The 23,257-nt window shown below is 47.4% G+C and overlaps 1 protein-coding gene across 6 annotated transcripts in view; it reads right to left on the bottom strand.

The window, feature by feature from the left end:
• Positions 1-22,702, bottom strand: part of LOC139239069 (WD repeat-containing protein 7) — a 1,036,818-nt gene extending 1,014,116 nt beyond the window's left edge. For 5 of the 6 annotated variants that reach the window (XM_070867585.1, XM_070867609.1, XM_070867602.1 and 2 more), the window contains exon 1: positions 22,581-22,702. The gene's annotated coding sequence lies outside the window, so the exon portion shown is untranslated. Of the gene's footprint in view, positions 1-22,543 lie in introns of all 6 variants that reach the window. The other variant, XM_070867593.1, reaches the window with a different exon arrangement.
• Positions 22,703-23,257: the final 555 nt, after the last annotated feature.

Below are 23,257 nucleotides of genomic sequence, written 5' to 3'. Positions count from 1 at the left end.
CTAGGTCTTGGTCCAGTGGCAAGGATTATCCAAGATGACTGGAGACCAGCTCTGCTGCACGGACCTCGTGCGCACACATATCGCAGTGTGGGCTACCCATGCTTGCCCCTGGGTCCCTGGCCCCGAACTCACGCCTCCCCTGGGCCCCGATCATGTCCCTCTACAGTCTCTCGCCACGACCTCACCGTATCTGCCCACGCTCCAGGCTAAGTGAGTGGGCAAAAATTTGGCAGATGAAGTATAATGTGACATCTAGATTGTTTCTCCTCCATTCCCAGTTTTCACCACCAATTCTGGCTGGGTTGAGGTCACTGGTTCCCCTCCCCTGAAATGTAGTGATTCTGGTTAGACTTAGTTCTACACTCACTGGTTCCCCTCCCTCTCCTCCCCTGAAGGTGCGGACACTGGCAGAGTTCAGTTCTGCACCCACTTGTTCCCCTTCCTCTCCCTCCCCTCACAATTACTACTCTGAAAAGGCACATTGAGAGTTTGGTAGCAATAAGGAGAAATAGTAATCACAAAAGAATGAACAGATTATTCATCAAACAGGATTGGGATGTACACAGGCTTACAACCTGCAATTTTCAAAAGGAAACTTTTTTTAATAAATAGATCAGCCAGATGGTGATGGAGGTGGGATCCAGAAACAATGCATGGGATGATAGTGCAAGCATTCACTTGGTTTAAAATTTGGCAGAAATAAAGAACTTGCAATTATTTAACACTTCGATCACTGTCTCAGACCATCCCAGAATGCTTTACAGCCAACATGTAAATACAGCATTTAGTTTTCACCCAGCAAGGTCACAAACTGCGATTGAATGTTTGAAGGAGAAAAAAATTACAGAAATATGGAGAAATAGTGAGTCTTCCTGGATTGCTCTTCAAAAGAGCTGAAACAGACTCAAAAAATGAGAAAAATTGTCTCCTCCTGTGCTGTACTATTTTAGGATCCTGTGACTGAAGTCCAGATAATGTGTTTTGAGGTTTGGTGAAGAACATTGACCAAGACACTAGGGGAACCCCCTGCTCTTCTTTGAACAGGGAAATTCGATCTTTTGCATCCACCAGCATTTGGGGCCTCAGTTTAATTGCTCATCAGAAAGATGGCACTGTCAGCAATATAGTACTGTTTTGAAGTGTCAGTCAATGTTATGTGCTCACATCCAGAGACACTTGAAGCCAGTCTTCTGACTTAAGGGGCGAAAGTGTCATCACAGAATCAAGCTGATGCATAAAATTTCTGTGGTGGTTGGACTCTTACACAAGAACCCAAAAGGAAAGGCACCATGACTTGCAAGGTCTCTGTAGCAAGCGAGAGGAAAAGGAGGCACATACGAAAAGAAACACTTACTGAGAGAAAGAATAAAATGCAAGAGGCAGAAAGAGAGAACCAGAGGCATATAAAAGACAAAGAGAGACTTACAGAAAGAGAGAAAAAGGTGAAAGACAGGACGAGAAGAAGTGGGATGACCAGAGAGTAATGATGAGTGGGAACAAAAAAAAAAAGAGAAAAAAGACATAAAATAAGTTATTTGTGGATGCAACAAATATGGTGGATGTAGTGTACATGGACTTTCAGAAGGCCTTTGACAAGGTAGCTCACCACCATCTTCTCAAGGGCAATTAGGGATGGGCAATACATGCTGGTCTTGCCAGCGATGCCCACATCTCATGAATGAATAAATGCTACATGGAAGACTATTGAAGATGATTAAGGGATATTGGATCAGGAGAATGGTAGCAAATTGGATAGAATGGAGGAAACGGAGTTGAAGTTAAGGGCAGTTTCTCAGGAGTTGGAAGTGGGTAGCAGTGTCACACACAGTTCTGTTTTGGGACTGCTTCTGTTCATTGTGTAAATCAAAGATAAGAACACAAGAATTAGGAGTAGGAGTAGGCCATATTGAGCCTCGAGCCTGCTCCGCCATTCAATATCACGGCTGATCTTCGACCTCAACTCTCTGGGTCTCTTCTCCTGAAAAAGAGAGAGGGGTGACTTAATAGAGGTCTTCAAAATTATGAAAGGTTTTGATGGAGTGGATACAGAGAGAGTGTTTCCACTTGTGGGGAGAAGCATAAGTAGAGGCCAGTCAATATAAGATTGTCACCAAGTAATCAGATTGGGTAAAGAAACTTCTTCAGAATTCCCTACGAGTGATGACAATGTGGTACTCGCTACCACAGGAAGTGGTTGAAGAGAATAGTATAGATGCAGTTAAGGGAAGGCTAGACAGGCATATGGGGGGGGGGGGGGGGAAATAAGGGAATGGAGAGTTATGCTGATAGCGTTGGATGAGGAAAGACGGGAGGAGGCTCGAGTGGAGCATAACTGCCGGCATGGACTGGTTGGGCCGAATAGCCTGTTTCTGTGCCATATATCCTATGTAAAACTCCACTTTCCTGCCCTACCCCCATATCCCTTAATTCCTCTGGAGTACAAAAATCTCTCTCTCTCAGCCTTGAATATGCTCAACGACTCAGCAGCCACAGCACTTTGGGGTAGAGAATTTCAAAGATTCACAACCATGACTGAAGAAATTCCTCCTCATCTCAGCCTTAAATGGCCGACCCCTTATCCTGAGACTATGTCCCCTAGTTCTAGACTCTCCAACCGAGGGAAACAACCTCTCAGCATCCACCCTATCAATCCCCCTCAGAATCTACCTCTCATTCTTCTGAACGCCAGAGAGTAGAGGCCCAATCTTACAATCGCTCCAGATATAAATTTAGGCTGACACTCCAGTGCAGTCTTTCGGATGAGACGTGAAACAGAGGCCCCCATCTGCTCTCTCCGGTGGACGTAAAAGATCCCATGGCACTATTTTGAAGAAAAGCAGGGGAGTTATCCCGGTGTCCTGGCCAATACTTATCCCTCAACCAACATAAGAAAAACAGTTTATCTGGTCATCACCACAGTGCTGTTTGAGAGAGCTTGCTGTGCGCAAATTGGCTGCCACATTTCACATATCACAACAGTGATTATAAAAGTACTTCATTTACTGCAAAGCGCTTCGAGATGTCCGGTGATCATAAAATGTATATGATATAAATGTACGTCTTTCTTTCTCATAGGACAACACACTCATCCCAGGAATCAATCTAGTGAACCTTCATTGCACCGCCTCTAAGGAAAGTATATCCTTCTTTAAATGAGATGAAAACTAGTCACAGTATTCCATGTGTGGTATCACCAGAGCCCTGTACAAATGTAGCAAGACTTCCTTACTCTTGTATTCCAACCCTCCAGCAATAAAAGCCAACAATGAGTTCAGTCTTCAATATTTAGTTGGGAGGAAATTTCTGTTCATCCAATACTAGATGTCAGAATAGCAGTGAGACAAATCAGAGACAGGGGAGGGGTCCAGAGAGGTGGTGGTCAGATAGAACAGAGTGTCATCAGTGTAAAAGTGGAACCTTATGTTGGATTTTCAGATGATATCGCCAAGGGCTAGCATATAGATAAGAAACCAGAGGCAATGGTGCAGGAGTGGGATGAGAAGCCATTGCAGGTGATTCTCTGGCTACAATTTGATAAGAATGGAACAAAGCAATTCGGCTGATTCCGGAGATGAGGGGGTTACCTTATGATGATAGATTGAGTAGACTGGGTCTTTACTCGATGGAGTTCAGAAGGATGAGGGGTGATCTTATAGAAACATTTAAAATAATGAAAGGGATAGACAAGATAGAGGCAGTGAGGTTGTTTCCACTGGTAGGGGAGACTAGAACTAAGGGGCACAGCCTCAAAATACGGGGGAGCCAATTTAAAACCGAGTTGAGAAGGAATTTCTTCTCCCAGAGGGTTTTGAATCTGTGGAATTCTCTGCCCAAGGAAGCAGTTGAGGCTAGCTCATGGAATGTATTCAAATCACAGATAGATAGATTTTTAACCAATAAGGGAATTAAGGGTTATGGGGAGCGGGCGGGTAAGTGGAGCGGAGTCCACGGCCAGATCAGCCATGATCTTGTTGAATGGCAGAGCAGGCTCAAGGGGCTAGATGGCCTACCCCTGTTCCTAATTCTTATGTTCTTATGTATGCAAGAGCAGTTCCACCCAGCTGGATGACGGAGAAGTGCTGGAGGAAGATGGCATGGTCAACTGTGTCGAAGGTTGCAGACAGGTCGAGAAGGATGAGGAGGGATAGCTTATCATGGTCACAGTCACAAAGAACGTCATCAGTGACTTTGATAAGGGCAGTTTCAGTACTGTGGCAGGGCTGGAAACTGGATTGGAAAGATTCAAATATGGAATTGCGGGAAAGATAGGCACGGATGAGAACATGTTCAAGGACTTTAAGGAGTGTCTTAAAAAAGGTAGAGGAAAGAGGAAGAGATTTAGGGAGGGTATTCCAGACCTTAGACCCAAGGCAGCTGAAGGCACGGTCACCAATGGTGCAGCAATGATGCGCAATGTTATATATGTAAACTTGTAAATACCTTGTTTAACCACCAGAGAGCTCATCCCCTGGAGTCCCAAGGGATCCCACAATCCCTAGGGAGTACCTGTATATAACGAGGCCTCACAGGCTGGAGAGGCACTCTGGAGACCTGCAATAAAAGTCTAGGGTCACACTTTACTTTGAGCTCACAGTATCTGGCCAGACTCTATTCATACACCACAACTGGCAACAAGATACAGATAACGAACCCCACCGCAACGATGCAGCAAACTGTGGGCATCCTGGAGAAGTTCTCGGAGGGTGAGGACTGGGAAGCCTATTCGAATGGTTAGACCAGTACTTTGTAGCCAACGAGCTGGACGGAAAAGGAGAGCGGTCCTCCTCACGGTCTGCGGGGCACAGACCGACAGCCTCATAAAGAATCTTCTGGCTCTGGTGAAACCCACAGATAAGTCCTATGAGGAGCTGTGTACACTGGTTCGGGAGCATCTTAATCGGAACGAGAGAGTGCTGATGACGAGGTATCGGTTCTACATGTGCCAGCGATCAGGAAGTGGCGAGCTACGTCGCCGAGCTAAGGCGACTTGCAGGACAATGAGAGTTTGATGGCTACCTGGATCAGATGCTCAGACTTTTTTGTACTAGGCATTGGCCATGAGACCATCCTACGAAAACTTTTGACTGTCGAGACACCGACCCTCAGTAAGGCCATTGCGATAGCACAGGCATTTATGTCCACCAGTGATAACCCCAAACAAATCTCTCAGCACACAAGTGCAAGCAATGTTCATAAATAATGTGTTTGCGAGCAGAAATGTACAGGGCAGAAACCACGAGTCTGCAACTGCCAGCAGGCCTCAGGTGACCCAGATGACAGAGTCCGCAACAAAGGATAAATGCAAGGCAATTCACACCTTGTTGGCGTTGTGGAGGCTTCCATTCAGCCTATTCATGCAAACATACCCTTTGAAGTGGCAAGAGCTGTGGAACAATGGGGCACCTCCAACGAACTTGCAGATGAGCTGCAAGCTCTGCAAAACCTGCTAACCACCACGTGGCAGAGGAAGATCAGTCCATGGTGGATCAAAGCAATTCCGAGCCTGAGAGAGGAGGCAGATGCTGAAGTACAGGGGTGCACACATTTGACGAAATGTCCACTTATAATGCTAAATGTAAAATTGAATGCCTTACCCGTAGCCATGGAACTGGACACTGGCGCTAACCAATCCATCACGAGTAAAAAGATGTTTGAGAGACTGGTGCAACAAAGCACTCAGACCAGCCCCGAGCCCCATCCACACGAAACTGAGAACGTACACCAAAGAGCTCATCACTGTCCTGGGCAGCGCCATGGGCAAGGTCACCTACGAGGGCACGGTACATGAACTGCCACTCTGGATTGTCCCGGGTGATGGCCCACACTGCTTGGAAGGAGCTGACTGGGCAAAATCCACTCGAACGGAGATGACATCCGAGTGCTGTCACATGTCGATGAGGCCTCATGTACCCAGGTTTTTAACAAATTTCCTTCCCTTTTTGAGCCTGGCATTGGAAACTTTTCCGGGGCGAAGGTGCAGATCCGCTTGGTCCCAGAGACACGACCCATTCACCACAAGGCGCAAGCGGTACCTCACATGATGAGGGAGTGTGGAAATCGAGCTAGACAGGCTGCAACGCGAGGGCATCATCTCCCCAGTGGAATTCAGCAAGTGGGCCAGCCCGATTGTTCCAGTACTCAAAAGTGATGGCACGGTCAGGATTTGCGGCGATTATAAAGTAACTATTAATCGTTTCTCGCTACAGGACCAATACCCGCTACTGAAGGCAGACAATCTATTTGCAACGCTGGCAAGAGGCAAGACATTCACCAAGCTCAACCTGACTTCGGCCTACGTGACACAGGAGCTGGGAGTCTTCGAAGGGCCTCACCTGCATCAATACGCACAAGGTGCTGCATATACAACAGATGCCCGTTTGGAATTCGGTCGGCTGCAGCAATCTGCCAGAGAAACATGGAGAGCCTAGTCAAGTCGGTACCACACACGGTGGTTTTTCAGGACGACATATTGGTCACGGTGCTCGTCGGTGTGCCGACCCTACAAAATCTGGAGGAGAGCCCTACGCGATCCAATCGCTGGAGGACGCGGCTGAAGAGGACAAAATGCGTCTTCATGGCAACAGAAGTGGAGCTTTGTGAGAAAGATCACGGCGGACGACATTCGGCCCACAGACGCCAAGACAGAGGCTATCAGGAACGCGCCCAAGCTGCGGTCGTTCCTGGGACTCCATTATTTTGGTAACTTCCTACCGGAGTTAAGCACCCTCTTAGAGCCCCGACATGTGTTATTGCGTAAAAGTGAGAACTGGGTATGGGGAAAAAACTAAGTAATTGCTTTTGAGAAAGCCAGAAACATTTTATGCTCCAACAAGCTGCTTGTATTGTATAACCCGTATAAAAAGACTTGTGCTAGCATGTGCTGCGTTGTCGTACAGAGTCGGATGTGGATTACAAGCTAACTGAGGGGAAGTTGCAACCTGTCGCCTATGCCTCCAAGAGCTTGTCTAAGGCCGAGAGGGCCTACAGCACAATTGAGAAAGAGGCATTAGCGTGTGTGTTCGGGGTAAAGAAAATGCATCAGTACCTGTTTGGCCCCAAATTTGAGCTGGAAACCGATCACAAGCCCCTCATATCCCTGTTCGCTGAAAACAAGGGGATAAATACTAATGCCTCAGTCCGCATACAGGGTGGGCACTCACGCTATCAGCGTATAACTATACCATCCGCCACAGGCCAGGCACCGGAGAACTGTGCAGATGCTCTCTGTCGGCTACCATTGTCCACCACGGTGGTGCAAATGGCGCAGCCTGCAAACTTGTTGATGGTGACGCAGCCCGCAGACTTGTTGATGGTCATGGAAGCGTTTGAAAATGATAAATCACTTGTCACGGCCCGCCAGATTAGGACTTGGACCAGCCAAGATCGTCTGCTGTCCCGAGTAAAAAAAAAACTGTGTACTGCATGGGGGCTGGGCCAGCATCCCCGTTGAAATGCAAGAGCTAATCAAGGCGTTCCAACGGCGAAAGGACGAGCTGTCCATTCAGGCAGACTGCCTGTTGTGGGGTAACCATGTAGTGCTACCCAAAAAGGGCAGGGAGACGTTCATCTCGGATCTCCACAGCACACACCCGGGTATAGTAATGATGAAAGCGATGGCCAGATCCCACGTGTGGTGGCCCAGTATCGACTCTGACTTAGAGTCCTGTGTATGGCAATGCAGCATGTGTGCTCAGTTGAGCAACACGCCCAGAGAGGTACCACTAAGTTTGTGGTCCTGGCCCTCCAGACGATGGTCGAGGATCCATGTCGACTATGCGGGCCAGTTTCTCGGTAAAATGTTCCTGGTGGTGGTGGGTGCTTTTTCAAAATGGATTGAATGTGAAATAATGTCGGGAAGCTCCGCCACCATTGAAAGCCCAAGGGCCATGTTTGCCACCCACGGCCTGCCTGACATACTGGTCAGTGACAACGGGCCATATTTCACCAGTGCCAAATTTAAAGAATTCATGACCTGCAAATGGGATCAGACATGTCACCTCGGCCCCGCTTAAACCCACCTCCAAAGGGCAGGCAGAGCGGGCAGTACAAATTAACAGAGCCTTAAACAAGTCACAGAAGGCTCACTCCAAACCTGCCTGTCCAGAGTACTGCTCAGCTGCCGCACAAGACCCCACTCCCTCACAGGGGTGCCCCCGGCTGATCTACTCATGAAGAGGACACTTAAAACCAGACTCTCGCTGGTTCACCCCAACCTGCATGATCAGGTAGAGAGCAGGCGACAGCAACAAAATGTAAATGATGGTCGCGTCACTGTGTCACGGGAAATTGATCTGAATGACCTTGTGTATGTGCCAAACTATGGACATGCTCCCAAGTGGATTGCGGGCACGGTGAAAGCTGAAGAAGGGAGTAGGGTGTTTGTAGTCAAACTAGACAATCGACAAATGTGCAGAAAGCACCTGGACCAAACGAGGTGCGGTTCACAGACTGCCCTGAACAACCCACAGCAGACACCACCTTTTGAGAGTCCACAACACACCCAAAGGATCAACGACACCACCCCGGACCAGGAAATCTAACCCATCACGCCCAACAAGGCCAGGCTCACCCAGCAGGGCCAACACGCCAGCCCGGTGAGGGCACAGCCAACACACCAGAACAGACATTAGTACCAAGGCGGTCCGCCAGGGAAAGAAAGGCTCACGACTGCCTCACCTTGTAAATAGTTTTCACTTTGACTTTGGGGCGGGAGAGAGAGAGAGAGAGAGAAAAAAAGAGAAAGTGATGTGTATCTAAAGCATGCACTCCCATGTTCTGCCACCAGGGAGCGCATCCCCTTAAGTCCCAAGGGATCCCAGCATCCCTTGGGAGCTCTGTATACAAGCCGGCCCCTAAGGCCTGTTCCTCACTCTGGAGTGTCTTAATAAAGACTGAAGTCACTGTTACTTTAACCTCCCTGTGTGCAGCCTCATGTGTTAGGAACACAATAGTATGGTCTCATGAAAAATCTGCTTGCTCCAGCAAAACCCACAGAGAAATCATACGATGATTTGTGCACACTGCTGGTTCAGGAGCATCTTAACCCAAAAGAAAGCGTTCTGATGGTGAGGTACTGGTTCTACACGTGCAAGAGGTCTGAAGGCCAGGAAATGGCGAGCTATGTCACGAACTAAGACGCCTTGCAGGACATTGCGAATTTTAAGGACATTTGGAGCACATGCTCAGGGACTTCTTTGTACTTGGCATTGGCCATGAAGTAATACTTCGCAAACTCTTGACTGTGGAGACCCCAACCTTGAGTAAAGCCACAGCGATAGCCCAGGCGTTCTTCGCCACCAGTGACAATACCAAGCAAATCTCAGCACACAAGTGCTGCTACAAGTACTGTGAACAAAGTAACGTTTTCAAATCATAACGTACAGGGCAGGCTTCACATGCCAACAGCTGCACGTCCGCAGATGTCTCAGAGCCCACCATCAAGGGTGGTGAATGCAAAGCCATTAACACCTGGTTGGCGCTGAGGGGGTGACCATCATTTCCATTCATGCCGCTTCCAAGGAAAAGTTTGCAAGGGCTGTGGAACAATGGGACACCTCCAACCTATGTGCAGGCGAGCTGCAAACCCTCATGTTGCAGAGGACAGATCCACGGTAGATCACAACGAACTAGAGCCTCAGACCGAGGAGGCAGAGGTATATGGGGTGCACACATTTACCACAAAGTGTCCCCCGATAATGCTGACGGGTGAATTAAATGGAATCCCGGTGTCAATGGAGCTGGACACAGGCGCGAGCCAATCCATTATGAGCAAATTGACTTAATAAGTTGCGGTGCAGCAAGGCCTCAAGGCCAGTCCTGACTCCCATTCGCACTAAGCTGAGAACTTATACAAAGGAACTGATTCCCCTAATGGGCAGTGCAACCGTAAAGGTCTCCTACAATGGAGCGGTGCACAAGTTACCACTCTGGGTGGTACCGGGCGATGGCCCCACACTGTTCGGCAGGAGCTGGCTGGGGAAGATACGCTGGAACTGGGACAATGTCTGAGTGCTCTTGCCCGTCGACGACACTTCGTGTGCCCAGGTCCTCAACAAGTTCCCCTCGCTGTTCGAACCAGGCATCAGGAAGTTCCAAGGAGTAAAAGTGCAGATCCACCTAATTCCGGGGGCGCGACCCATCTATCACAAAGCAAGAGCAGTAGCGTACATGATGAGAGAGAGGGTGGAGATCGAGCTGGACCGGCTGCAACGAGAGGGCATCATTTTGCTGATCGAATTCAACGAGTGGGCCAGTCCGATTGTTCCAGTCCTCAAGGGAGAAGGGACTGTCGGAATCTGTGGTGATTACAAAGTAACTATCAATCATTTCTCCCTGCAAGATCAATACACACTACCAAAGGCAAACGACCTACTTGCGACGCTGGCGGGAGGAAAGATGTTCACGAAGCTGGCCTTGACCTCAGCCGACATGACACAGGAGCTGGAGGAATCATCGAAGGGCCTCACCTGCATCAACACGCACAAAGGTCTCTTCATTTACAACAGGTGCCCATTTGGGATTCGATCGTCCGCGCGACATTCCAGAGAAACATGGAAAGCTTGTTGAAGTCGGTCCCACGCATCGTGGTCTTCCAGGACAACATCTTGGTTACAGGTCGGGACACCGTCGAGCATCTGCAGAACCTGGAGAAGGTTCTTAGTCGGCTCAATCGAGTGGGGCTCAGGTTAAAACGCTCGAAGTGCGTTTTCCTGGCTCCTGAAGTGGAGTTCCTGGGGAGAAGAATCGTGGTGGGCGGCATCAGGTCCACCGATTCAAAGACGGAGGCAATCGAGAACGCACCAAGACAACAGAACGTGACAGCTGCGGTCGTTTCTAGGACTCCTGAACTACTTTGGTAACTTCTTACTGGATCTCAGCACACTGTTAGAACCACTGCATGCTTTACTGTGTAAAGGAGACGAATAGGTATGGGATAAAAGCCAAGAAAATGCCTTTGTAAAAGCTAGAAAACGGTTATGTTCAAACAAATTGCTTGTGTTGTATGATCCATGCAAGTGTTTGGTATTAGCATGTGATGCGACATCATATGGTGTCGGTGTGTATTGCAACAAGCTAAATGAATATGGGAAATTGCAACCGGTTGCTTATGCACCCAGAAGTCTGTAAAAGGCTGAGAGCACCTAAAGCATGATTGAAAAAGAAGCGTTAGCGTGTGTTTATGGGGTAAAGAAAATGCATTAATATCTGTTTGGGCTCAAATTTGAATTGGAAACTGACCACAAGCCACTGATATTCCTCTTTTCGGAAAGCAAGGGGATAAATACGAATGCATCGGCCCACATCCAGAAATGGACGCTCACGTTGTCCGCATATAACTATGCCATCCGCCACAGGACAGGCACAGAAAATTGTGCCAATGCTCTCAGTAGGCTGCCATTGCCTATCACGGGGGTGGAAATGGCACGGCCCGCAGATTTAGTTATGGTAATAGAAGCATTCGAGAGTGAGCAATCACCTGTTACCATCCGACAGATTAGAACCTGGACGAGCCAGGACACCTTACTGACCTTGGTAAAAAAAAAACTGTGCGCTTCACGGGAGCTGGTTCAGTGTCCCATTTGAAATGCAGGAAGAAATAAAGCCGTACCAGCAGCGCAAACCTGAAATGTCTTTCCAGGCAGACTGCCTTCTGTGGGGTAATCAGGTAGTGGTACCAAAAAAGGGCAGGGACACTTTAATTAGTGATCTCCACATTGCCCAACCAGGCATTGTAATGATAAAAGTGATAGCCAGATCTCACGTGTGGTGGCCCGGTATCGATGCGGTCTTAGAGTCCTGCGTGCACAAGTGTAACATGTTCACAGTTAAGCAATGCACCCAGGGACTCTAAGTTTATGGTCTTGGCCCTCCAAACTGTGGTCAAGGGTCCATGTTGACTATGCAGGCCCGTTCTTGGGAAAAATGTTCCTCGTGGTTGTAGATGCGTACTCCAAATGGATTGAATGAGATAATGTCGGCAAGCACGTCCGCTGCCACCACAAAGCCTGCGGGCCATGTTTGCCACGCACGGCCTGCCTGATGTCCTTTTGAGTGACAACGGGCCGTGTTTCACCAGTGCCGAGTTCAAAGAGTTCATGACCTGCAATGGGATCAAACACGTCACATCTGCCCCGTTCAAACCAGCATCCAATGGTCAGGCAGAAAGAGCAGTGCAAACAATCAAGCTGAGCTTGAAGAGGGTACTGAAGGCTCACTGCAGACTTTCCTATCCAGAGTCCTGCTTAGTTACCACACGAGACCCCACTCGCTCACTGGGATTCCACCCGCTGAACGACTCATGAAAAGGCTCTCATTAGTCCACCCTGATCTACACAAAAGGTAGAGAGCAGGCGGCTTCAACAAAGTACATATCATGATAGTGCAAATGTGTCACGCGAAATCGAGATGAATGATCCTGCATGTGTGTTGAACTATGGACAAGGTTTCAAGTGGCTTCCCGGCACTGTCGTGACCAAAGAGGGGAGTAGGGCGTTTTGGGTCAAACTTTCAAATGGACTCATCTATAGGAAACACTTGGACCAAACCAAACTCAGATTCATGGACTATCCAGAGCAACCCACATTAGACCCTACCTTCTTTGACCGCCCCCCCCCAACACACACACACACACCAGTGGTAACCGACACAGCGGTTGACCACGAAGCAGAACCCATCACCCGCAGCAGCCCAGCAGGACTCAACACACCAGACAGCCCAGCAAGGCCAGCTGCACAGCAGCCCAGCAAGGGCCCAACAAACGATTCACCAAAACCAGCATTCGCACTGAGGCGATCAACCAGGGAAAGGCCCCAGATCGACTCATCTTGTAAATAGTTACACGATTGACTTTGGGGTGGGGGAAATAAAAAGAGCGTTGTTATATCTGTAAATACCTTGTTTAACCACCAGAGGGCTCATCCCCTGGAGGCCCAAGTGATCCCACAACCCTTTGGGGGTACCTGTACTTAAGGAGGCCTCACAGATTGGAGAGGCACTCTGGAGACCTGCAATAAAAGACTACGGTCACACTTTACTTTGAGCTCACAGTATCTGGTCAGGCTCTTTATTCATACACCACATACAAGAGGCCAGAATTGGAGGAGCGCAGAGATCTCAGAATTGTAAGGCCGGTGGCTTATTCATTGGCTGAAGACATGAACAGTACCATACAAATGCAAGTGCTTATTTTAGGTCAGCAGATTGTTTGGATATCGACAAGCACAATCCCATTTCCAATGGATGAAAGACAGCAACGTGCATTCCAACAGGGACCATTGGATAGTGATCTGCAGCATGAACGGTCCTATTTTTTCCCCTCCCTCTTAATCCATTGTAACCAACGCCAATTGCAGCATTCTAACTGCTGCTCTAGTTGAGACTAGCTTACTCAGCAAAGACAGAGGATGCATGGTCAGCCTGCCAGTCAGGAGGTGCCTTCACTGCCAAGAATATTTTAAAGCAATCATTTTCCACAAGTGCTGTGTATTCTACAAGCTTCTCTCTTCATGCTCCATTTGTTAATGATTGCAAGACAATAAAACAAAAGGATTTACATCTTATTGGGTAAGCTGCGATGAGCAAACAAAGCCATGGGTGGAATCTAGCCGACACCAATGCAGCTACAGTACTCTGGAGCCAATCATACAACAGTTGGCTCTAATGCAGGTTCTCACTGCAGTAACTATAGCAAGGATCTTAAGCGATGACTCAATGCGCCATCAATCACAACTCTCCCACAATTTTTGACTCGAGGAATAGAGCAAGTAAATGCGAGATCAGCTCATGCCTGCTGAGTAGTTTGAACTCTAGAATGCAAGATTTGCTCCCTTGGTTACTGATTGCATATTTTACCCCAAATGTAACTATTCCACTTCATTTCATTTGTCCCTTAGGCAGAGAAACTAACTGTTGGCTGTCTGGGATCAAAGGGAACGGTAGCATAGTGGTCATGTTACTGAACTAGTAATCCAGAGGCCTGGACTAATAATCTGAAGACATGGAGTTCAAACCCCACCACGGTAGCTGGGAAATTTAAATTCAGTTAATTAAATAAATCTGGAATGGAAAGCTAGTAATGGTGACCATGAAGCTATCAGATTGTTGTAAAAACCCAACTGGTTCACAAATGTCCTTTAGGGAAAGAAATCTGCCATTCTTATCTGGCCTATGTGACTCCAGACCTATAGCAATGGGGTTGACTTTGAACTGCCCTCTGAAATGGCCACTCAGTTGTAACAAACCACTACAAGAGACATAGGCAAGGAAACCTCCTGCTGATTACCACCCTCCCTCAGCTGATCAATCAGTACTCTTCCATGTTGAACACCACATGGAAGAAATAATTAGGGTAACAAAGGCACAGAATGTACTCTGGGTGGTTGACTTCAATGTCCATCACCAAGAGTGGCTCGGTAGCACCACTACTGACCGAGCTGGCCCAGTCCTTAAGGGCATAGCTGCAGGACTGGGCCTGCAGTAGGTGGTGAGAACACCAACACGAGGGAAAAACATACTTGAGCTCATCCTCACCAATCTAACCTGTCAAAGATGCAGCTGTCCATAACAATATTAGTAGCAGTGACCACCACACAGTCCTTGTGGAGACGAAGTTTCATCCTCACATTGAGGACACCCTCCATCGTAATGTGTGGCACTATCATAGATCAGATTTAGAACAGGTCTCGCAGCTCAAAACTGGGCATCCATGAGGCCATCAGCAGTAACAGAATTGTATTCCACCACAATCTAACCTCATGGCCCAGCATATCCCTCACTCTACCATTACCATCAAGCCAGGGGACCAACCTGCTTCAAAGAGTATAGCACCAGACATACCTAAAAATGAGGTACCAACCTGGGGAAGCTACAACACAGGACTACATGCATGCTGAACAGAAGCAGCATGCTTTCGACAGGGCCAAGCGATCCCACAACCAGCGGATCAGATCAAAGCTCCGCAGTCATGCCTCATCCAGTCGTGAATGGTGGGGGGGGGGACCATTAAATAACTGACGGAGGAAGCTGCTCTGTGAATATCCCCATCTTCAATGATGACAGAGCCCAGCATGCGAGTGCAAAAGACAATGCTGAAGCATTTGCAAGCATCTTCAGCCAGAAGTGCTGCGTGGATGATCCATCTTGGCCTCCTCCTAGGTTCCCCATCATCACAGAAGCCAGTTTTCAGCAAATTCAATTCATTCCAAGTGATATAAACAAACGTCTGAGCACACTGGATACAACAAAGGCTATAGGCTCCTTTTGAAGACTTGTGCTCCAAAACTAGCCGCACCTCTAGCCAAGTTGTTTCAGCACTGGCATCGATCCGACAATGTGGAAAACTGCCCAGGTATGTCCTGTACACTTGCTCACCAATAATCTACTCACCTGTGCTCAGTTTGGGTTCTGCCAGGACCACTTAGCTGCAGACCTCATTACAGCTTGGTCCAAGCATGGACAAAAGAGCTGCATTCTAGAGGTGAGGCAAGTGTGATTGTCCTGGACATCAAGGTAGCATTTGATGGAGAGTGGCATCAAGGAGCCAGAGTAAAATTGAAGTCAATGGGAATCAGGGGGAACCTCACCACTGGTTGGAGTCATACCTAGAACATGGGAAAGTGGTTGTTGGAGGCCAATCATCTCAACCCCAGGACATCACTGCAAGAGTTCCTCAGGGCAGTGTCCTAGACCCAACTATCTTCAGCTGCTTCATCAATGGCCTTCCCTCCATCTTAAGGTCAGAAGTGGATGCTCGCTGGTGAGTGCACAGTTCCATTCGCAACTCCTCAGATAATGAAGCTGTCTATGCCCACATGCAGCACGATCTGGACAACATTCAGGCTTTGGGCCAATAAGTAAATGCCAAGTAACATCCACACCATATAAGTGCCAGGCAATGACTCTCTCCAACAGGAGAGCATCTAACCACTGCCCCTTGACATGCAACAGCATTACCATCGCTGAATCCCCCAACATCAACATCCTGGAAGTTACCATTGACCAGCCACCTAACTGGACCAGCCACATCAATACTGTGGCTACAAGAGCAGGTCAGAGGCGATTCTGTGGCGAGTGCCTCACCTCCTGACTCCCCAAATCTACAAGGTTTAAGTCAGGAGTGTGATGAAATAGTCTCCACTTGCCTGGATGAATGCAGCTCCAATACGAAAGAAGCTCATCACCATCCAGGACAAAGCAGTCTGCTTGATTGGCATCCCATCCACCAACTTAAACATTCACTCTCTCCACCCCCAGCGCACCATGGCTGCAGTGTGTACCATTTACAAGATGCACTGCAGCAACTCACCAAGGCTTCTTCAACAAGGCCTCCCTAGCCCGCAACTTCTGCCACCTAGAAGGACAAGGGCAGCAGGCGCATGGGAAATCCATCACCTCCAAGTTCCCCTCCAAGTCACACCATCTTGAAATGGAAATATATCGTTCCTTCATAGTCGTTGGGTCAAAATCCTGGAACTCACTCCCTAACAGCACTCTGGGAGTACCTTCACCACACAGACTGCAGCGGTTCAAGGCAGTGGCTCACCACCATCACCTTCTCAAGGGCAATTAAGCCTGGGCAATAAATGCTGGCCTTGCCAGTGACGTCTACATCCCAGGAACTTATTAAAAAAAATTCTGGTTGCCAGAACATCAATTTAATGCAGTAATAGATGTTTCAGCAATATAATCTGTAGAAATGGGGGAGGAAGAGAATGGAAGTCCTGAAATCAGTCTGTTAATAGACCAATACACTGAATGTAATGACAGACAAGCACAGAGATAAAGAAAGACTTACATTTATATAGCACCTTTCACGACTACCGGATGTCCCAAAGCACTTGACAGCCAATTAAGTACTTTTTTTAAAAAAAGTGTAGTCACTGTTGTAATGTAGGAAATGCGGCACCCAATTTGCATATAGCAAGCTCCCACAAACAGCAACGTGATAACCAGATAATCTGTTTTTGATGCTGATTGAGGGATAAATGCTGGCTAGGACACAGGGGATAACTCCCCTGCTCTTCTTCGAAATAGTGCCATGGAATCTTTAAGGTCCACCCGAGAGCAGACGGGGCCTCAGTTTAACGTCTCATCCGAAAGACAGCACATCCAACAGTGCAGTACTCCCTTAGCACTGCACTGGAGTGTCAGCCTAGATTTTTCTGTGCTCAAGTCTCTGGAGTGGGACTTGAACCCTGTGGAAATGTATTTTTAATCGAAGCTGTACCACACTCTATTTTTGTGCCCTTTTTAATATAAAACAAAATGGAGTCCTGGTCCTTCCAGGAATTTCTTCAACAAGCATTCGGTTTGCATAAACAGCTAAACCTGGCTTGAAATGGCTGATAGCCACCAGACAGCTGGGAGGCAAGTCCTGCAGAGACAAGTACCCCACCACCGCCCCCCCCCCCCCCCCCATGGTACTCTCCTATTGTCTATACGACACCAGTTCCACTCCACCCCACCCTTTTCGAAATACTCAAACCACCAGCCATTATCTCTTGTACAGACCTCATCCATTTGATGCAAAAAGATAACTGACCAGGAAGTTGGATAATCCTGACAATGCAATGCAGGTAATAGCTCATTACCACACTCTCATCGAGTGATGGCCGGTTGGCCAACTAATTAACTCTTTATCTGTATTCACTGACTACGAGACAGAGCCAATACACAGGGAGAGGCCATAACTTGGGTTTTACTGTATAAATATCTCGTGAAATTGTACCATTTCGGGGGGTCTCCACCTAGCCTTTGACTGGGTGAGACCTTCCCCCTTGCTGCAAGTAAATTAAAGAAATTTCTGCCGGAGCTTAAGGTGTCGGAGTCATTTATCGGGAATCGAGATTTCGACAACCCGCAAGCTTCTGACTCAGAGGCAAAGGCACTTACAACTGAGCCACAGCTGACACTTGATGCTCTTGGATGACAACACTAGCTCATCTGCTCCACTGTTTTGCTGCTGAAAAAGAACACGTTACAACTCTTTCAATAAGAATCTCAAACTAAAATTGTATTTCTTTTAAAGTTTACTTTTCCTCTTACTTCCCCAATGCCATAAATATAATTAAAAGGCCTGGCAGGTGTTAAGACCTCCACTAATGCCAGTCTAAAATGATCTTATCGTGGTAAGCTGCCTAGTTTCAACCCAACTGGGTGGGGTGCTGCAAGGATCAGTGCTGGAGCCTCAGCTATTTACAATCTATTTTAATGACTTAGATAATGATACTAAGCAAGCTGAGGAGGACACAGAGCCTGCCAAGGTATATAGACGGGTTAAGTGAGTGGGCAAGGTGGCAGATGGAGTATAATGTGGGAAATGTGAGGTTATTCACTTTGGTAGGAAGAATAGGAAAACAGAATATTTTTTAAAATGGTGAGAAACTACTCCATGTTGGTGTTCAAAGAGATTTGGCTGTTCTCGTACAGGAAACAGTTAGCATGCAGGTAAAGCAAGCAGTTAGGAAGGCAAATGGCATTTTACGTTTATTTTCTTCGATACTATCTCTTAGAGCAACAACTGGACACAAGGACAGAGAGCACCCCAGTACGCCTGCTGTTATACTACTTCAAGATTTCACACATGTTCATGCCAAATGCAGATATGTTCCCAGCGTCGGTGGTAACATAAACATGATTACCTCCAACAGGCTAACTTTATTTGCACTTTGCAACAGCCAAAAACTATTGGGAAAGTAAGCTGTGAGGAGGACACGGAGCCTGCAAAGGAATAGACAGGTTAAGTGAGTGGGCAATAAGATGGCAGATGGAGTAATGTGGGGAAATGTGAGGTTATTCACTTTGGTAAGAAGAGTAGAAAAACAGTATATTTTTAAATGGTGAGAAACTATTAAACGTTGGTGTTCAGAAAGATTTAGGTGTTCTTGTACAGGATACAGAAAGTTAGCATGCAGGTACACCAAGCAATTAGGAAGGCAAATGGCATGTTGGCCTTTATTGTAAGGGGGTTGGAGTACAAGAGAGGCGCAATCTTGCTGTAATTGCACAGGGCTTTGGCGAGACCGCACCCGAGAGTACTGTGTCGTGTCTTTTGTAATACTGTGTACAATTTTGGTCTCTGTATCCAAGAAAGGATATATTTGCCTAAGGGAGGGGGGTGGGGGGGGTGCGGTGCAACAAAAGTTCACAATTGATTCCTGGGCTGAGAGTGTTCATAGAATTACAGAAGTTTACAGCACGGAAGGAGGCCATTTCGGCCCATCGTGTCCATGCCAGCAAACAAGAGGTTATCCAGCCTAATCCCACTTTCGAGCTCTAGGTCTGCAACCCTGCAGGTTACGGCACTTCAGGTGCACATCCAAGTACTTTTAAATGTGGTGAGGATTCCTGCCTCTACCACCCTTTCAGGCAGCGAGTTCCAGAACCCCACAACCCTCTGAAGTGAAGAAATTTCGCCTCAAAACCTTCTACCAATTACTTTAAATTTATGCCCCCTGGTTGTTGACCCCTCTAAGGGAAAAAGGCCCTTTCTATCCACTATGTCTAGGCCCCCCTCATAATTTTATACACCTCAATGGAGGTCTCCCCCCAGCTTCCTCTGTTCCAATGAAAACAAATCCAGCCGATCTAATCTGTACTCATAGCTTAGATTCTCCACTCGTGGCAACATCCTCGTCAATCTCCTCTGTACCCTTTCCAGTGCAATCATGTCCTTCCTGTAATGCGGTGACCAGAACTGCACACAGTACTCCAGCTGTGGCCTAACCAGTGTTTTATACACTTCAAGCATAACCTTCCTGCTCTTGTATTCTATGTCTTGGCTTATAAAGGCAAGCATTCCGTATGCCTTCTTAACCACCTTATCTACCTGGCCTGCTACCTTCAGGGATCTGTGGACATGCACTCCAATGTCCCTTTGTTCCTCTACACTTCTCAGTATCCTACCATTTAATGTGTATTCCTTTTCCTTGTTCGTCCTCCCAAAATGCATTAACTCACACTTCTCTGGATTAAATTCCATTTGTCACTGTTCTGCTCACCTGAACAGTTGATTGCTATCTTCCTGCAGTCCGTAGCTTTCTTGTTCATTGTCAACCACACGGCCGATTTTAGTATCATCTACAAACTTCTAAAATCATACCCCCTATATTCAAGTCTATCACAATGTATATGACAAAAAGCAAGGGACTTAGTACGGAGCCCTGCAGAATCCCACTGGAAACATCCTTCCAGTCGCAAAAACACACATCAACCATTACCCTTTGCTTCCTGCCTCAGCCAATTTTGGATCCAACTTGCCACTTTGCCCAAGATTTCATGGGCTTTTACTTTTGTGACCAGTCTGTCAGGCGGGACCTTATCAAAAGCTTTGCTAAAATCCATATACACTACATCATATGCTTTGCCTTCATCAACCTCCTGGTTACCTCCTCGAAAAATTCAATCAAGTTAGTCAGACACAACCTTCCCTTAACAAATCCGTGCTGACTGTCCTTGATTAATCAGTGTCTTTCTAAGTGAAGATTTATCCTGTCCTTCAGGATTTTTTGCAATAATTTTCCCACAACAGGCTGACTGGCCTGTAATTACTCAGTCTATCCTTTTCTCTCTTCTTAAACAAAAGGTACCACATTAGCAGTCCTTCAGTCCTCTGGCACCACACCTGAAGCCAGAGAGGATTGGAAAATGATAGTCAAAGCTTCTGCTAGTTCCTCTTTTGCTTCACTTAGCAGCCTGGGATACATTTGATCCAGGCCTTGGGATTTATTCACTTTCAAAGCTGCTAAACCCCTTAATAGCTCCTCTCTCTCAAATGTTTATTTCATCTAATATTTCACACTTCTTCTCGATAGTAGTATCCGCATCGCCCCTCTCTTTGTCCTATGACCATGTAGAGTAGACACCTCAAGTCACTGGAGAAATACCACCAACAATATCTCCACAAGATCCTACAAATCCCCTGGGAGGACAGACACACCAACATTAGCGTCCTCGACCAAGCCAACATCCCCAGCATTGAAGCACTGACCACACTTGATCAGCTCCACTGGGCAGGCCACATTGTTCGCATGCCAGACACGAGACTCCCAAAGCAAGCGCTCTACTGAGAACTCCTTCACGGCAAACGAGCCAGAGGTGGGCAGAGGAAACGTTACAAGGACACCCTCAATGAAACATCCCCACCGACACCTCGGAGTCCTTGGCCAAAGACCGCCGTAAGTGGAGGAAGTGCATCCAGGAGGGTGCTGAGCATCTCGAGACCCCTTCCCTCAATGACTAGCTGGCGGCGGCGGCGGCGGAGCCTATACTCTCGAGTTTAGAAGAATGAGAGGTGAACTAATTGAAACATGAGATTCTGAGAGTTTCCCCTGGCTGGCAAATCTCAAACTCAGGGGCATAGTCTCAGGATAAGGGGGGTCAGCCATTTAGTACTGAGACAAGGAGAAATTTCTTCACAATCAGAGGGTGGTGAACCTATTGAATTCTGCACCCCGAAGAGCTGTGGATGCTCAGTCGTTGAGTATGTTCAAGGCTGAGATCGATAGATTTTTGGACTCGAAGGGAATCAAGAGATATGCCAATCAGGTGGGAAAATGGAGTTGAGATCAAGGATCAGTCATGATCTTATTGAATGGCAGAGCAGGCTCAATAGGCCGAATGGCCTAATCCTATTTTTGCAATGTTATTACAAAGGCAACAAAGCAGGCCATAGCAATTGCAACATGCCAAATCACCAAAACTAAATCATAAAACAAAGTCTTTAAGCCTGGCATTCATAACTAATTACACATATCACAGTTCGCATCATTCAAAGCTTTAGAATCGTAACATTTACCCCCACCCAGCTACAAACTAAGAAATTCATATGGGGAGGGGGAGGGGGAGGGGGAAGGAATCATTACCAACTGTTTTAAAGAAGATAATCATTTACTGTGATCAATATCAGCTTCTGCCAATGACAATGTGAACCCAAGACACAAGGGAAGGGGTAGAGAGCAGAGGTCAGCAACACCAGCACACATACTCCGTTAAAGCAGATAAAATGCCGACTTCCTGAAAATAGATCAGGTTTGGACGAATGTAAAAAAGTATTGGGGCATTGCAGCATTCAAATAGAAATGTATACATTCAAATGGAAATGTATACGTAATGAACACCCTGAATAAATGTGCAATGCCAGCTGACTGAATAAGGAGAAAATAAACACTTTTTGACATCAGCAGATATACTTTGTGCCAATTCCATCGTGATTACTAGTGCTGATTAGTCATCCAGGCCACAGGACAGCACCCAATAATAAACAGGTTCCCTTGAGTGAGAGATAAAAACTAGCCACAACAAAACAGGTTTACAAAAAAATAGTGTACATCGGCAGGGGTAAACTGTATTTCAAAACAGTGCAATTCCTTCCATAACTGACAAGACTATCATTGAGGGCCTGAACGAAATCCCCGTTAACAGCTTCACTTCGCCTGCTCACTGCTATTTCAATAAACATGCTTGTAATTATAGTTTTAAAACATTGTCGGGGACAGAGTGCAGGCCGCTCCGAAGGTTCATTTATCGCAGCTTGTATTTTATTTACCGACTGCCCGTGCCCGGGGCTCACTCTGCTCGCTCACCTTTGCCGTCTGCTTACTATTCTGCCCCCTTTTTATTTCACTCCATGTTTGCTGCCTCCCGCCGGCTCTAGCTCTGGTACTGGGCTCACCGGCAACAGCTGCGCTCGCTCCGCGGAACGACCCGTCCCTGGCCCGCTGTGCGACTCCCGCCACAGCGCCACCTGCAGCCACCTCTCGCGGAATTACAGAACCGTTACAACAACAACTTGCATTTATATCATCATCATAGGCAGTCCCTCGGGATCGAGAAAGACTTGCTTCCACTCTTAGCATGAGTTCTTAGGTGGCTGTACAGTCCAATACGAGAACAGGTGGGACAGATAGTCATTGAGGGAAAGGGTGGGCAGGGAGCCTGGTTTGCCGCACGCTCCTTCCATTGCCTGCGCTTGATTTCTGCATGCTCTTGGCGACGATACTCGAGGAGCTCAGCACTTTCCCGAATGCACTTCCTCCACTTCGGGTGGTCTATGGCCAAGGACTCCCAGGTGTCAGTGGGGATGTCGCACTTTATCAGGGAGGCTTTGAGGGTGTCCTTGTAACGTTTCCTCTGTCCGCCTTTGGCTCGTGAGTCGTGGACGAGTTCCGAGTAGAGCGCTTGCTTTGGGAGTCTCGTGTCTGGCATGCGGACTATGTGGCCTGCCCAGCGGAGCTGATCAAGTGTGGTCAGTGCTTCAATG

The sequence above is a fragment of the Pristiophorus japonicus genome, chromosome 2 (assembly GCF_044704955.1).
Source record: "Pristiophorus japonicus isolate sPriJap1 chromosome 2, sPriJap1.hap1, whole genome shotgun sequence".
Lineage (NCBI taxonomy): Eukaryota > Metazoa > Chordata > Chondrichthyes > Pristiophoridae > Pristiophorus > Pristiophorus japonicus.
This window is presented reverse-complemented; position numbering and strand designations above follow the sequence as displayed.